The sequence below is a fragment of the Rhamphochromis sp. 'chilingali' genome (assembly GCF_963969265.1).
Source record: "Rhamphochromis sp. 'chilingali' genome assembly, chromosome: 21".
NCBI lineage: Eukaryota > Metazoa > Chordata > Actinopteri > Cichliformes > Cichlidae > Rhamphochromis > Rhamphochromis sp. 'chilingali'.
Genome location: NC_137949.1, coordinates 2,302,253 through 2,304,568, shown reverse-complemented (window position 1 = coordinate 2,304,568; position 2,316 = coordinate 2,302,253).

The following is a 2,316-nucleotide window of genomic DNA, read 5'->3' as shown; positions in this document are numbered from 1 at the left end:
TTAAAAGCACATGGGTCTAATGGGCTAAGCCATTTTTTTAAAGATTGCAGCTTCCACTATCAAACACCCATGCTGATGTTTTTCTGATAGCTTGATTGAAAAGCAGCTGTAGTGTTTCCTTCTTCTCCTTTATTGGGACTGTTATAGGGCCATCGGTCTCTACTGTCCCTTCTATCAAAAGTCTTAAGAAACCTGTGAATAAACACTTAAAAAATAAAGAAAAAACAACGTTTGTATTGTATTCATGCCTTATTTTTTTGTCTGGTCTCTCATATGTTTGCAGGTACACTTAGCTTGACTACATGGCCCATATTATTTTTTATGCTATATATAAATTACATGAATATGAAAAAAAATCATGTTTTTCTTAACAATGTAGGTCTTTATTCTTATGATGAAGTACTTCTTGGGTGCATCTCTGGAGTACACCAAGCCTTTTCTACTCTTTCATATACATGACGATGCCCCCCTCCCCATTTCTCCCACATTCTTACTCTGTCCTGGTGTGAATATGTGTGATGGGGTACAACCTACCATCCTGTGGATGGTGTGACTTAATGTAAACATAATGTGCACTTTATTAATCCCCATAGGAAAATTAAAATGGCCTTTACTAGTCCCTAAGGACCCCAAAGCGCTTTACACTACATCCAGTCATCCACCCATTCACACACACACACTGGTGATGGCAGCTACATTGTAGCCACAGCCACCCTGGGGCGCACTGACAGAGGCGAGGCCACCGGGCCCTCTGACCACCACCAGTAGGCAACGGGTGAAGTGTCTTGCCCAAGGATACAACAACCGAGACTGTCCAAGCCGGGGATCGAACCGGCAACCTTCCGATTACAAGGCAAACTCCCAACTCTTGAGCCACGATCACTTTGATTACTCCTCTGCATTTAACCCATTCACTCAGAGGGCAGGCAGGCAGCCACCAATCCAGTGGTGCAGGACCTTACTCAGGGTGGGCGTTCAGTGGATTCGAACCACAGACTTTCCAATCATGGTTTGGCCACTATACCTACTGAGCTTGGGGCAGGGATACCTTGTAATTAAACCCAGTGGTATTCCAGCAGATCCCTCAGGTCAGATTCAGGTCACCTGAAAAAGAGGATTGTTGTTCCTTCAGCGGTCGATTACCAAGACCATGTGAAGTACCCTCTGAAAGTGAATACAGCATTATTGTCCCTGCAACACCACAGCAACAGTTATCCTTGAGACGCTTGGCAACAAGTTAAAATGCCACAGGGAGATGTACCCTCCATGGGGAACGACGTTACAGGCCAAGATCAAGGCACCATGGAGTTTGCTCCTTATTGGAACTGCAGAAAGGTATGAAAATGGAGAAAGGGGTTCAAGTAACAAAAAGATTCCTTAGAAACTGCCACGCAAAGACTCACAGCCTTCGCTAACCGCTTGAGGAGGTATACCAGAGAGATAAAGCCCAGAGAACAAACCAGTTGTTTTTTCACTGAGCCATTCAAGATATACTCTCAGTAGTAGGTGAGCAATATGAGAAGAGGCCTAGAGGAACTGAAGAAGCTTCTCGGATGAGAGGTGAAACGTCTTCAAGCAACTTAAAGAAGTCCAGACGCTTTTCTTTGCAAGCTCCTTTGACTACGATGACCTGGATGACTGAGAACCTTCACAGACGTATTGTTCTACAGTAGTGTAAAGTCTACAGTGACTGTAGACAGTTACGTCTTTTCACGATGGCCTATGGGCCAATAGGAGCGCTGAATCCCACTGTAGACCAAGAGCACCTGGCTGCAGACACTGTGGAGCTCCACAGAAACCGGAAACACTCCACCTCCACACTAGGTGGAAACACATGACTTCAAATTTGAACAGAGTTACATTGCACCAGCTGTGCCTCAATACACAGTGTACACAGTGCATATAAAAAGTTTGAAATATAACTCTTTTTGGGTCACAAAATACACTTTTAAGATATTTTCAGGCGAGAATGTTTCTGCCCACTGTGGAGCTCCACAGTGGGCAGAAACACTTGACCTGCACAGTAACCAGAAACATGTGACTTCAAACTGGAACACGGTTATGTTGCACGACCCATTTCTCAATATGCGTGCTTTTTGTTTTCAAACCCCCGCGGTCTTACACTACTCAGGTTAAACATGATATATAAGACATTTAGATAACTTAAAAATGTTTGTTTTATTTGTTCCTTAGCAAATCGGTTTGGCTGAGATCAGTGGCGGAGCGGGGGGGGGGGGGTTGGCTTACTGGGCTTAAGCCTGGGTTGTTTTGTCAGAGGCCCGAGGTCTTTTGGAGTGTAATTTTTTCATAGTTAGA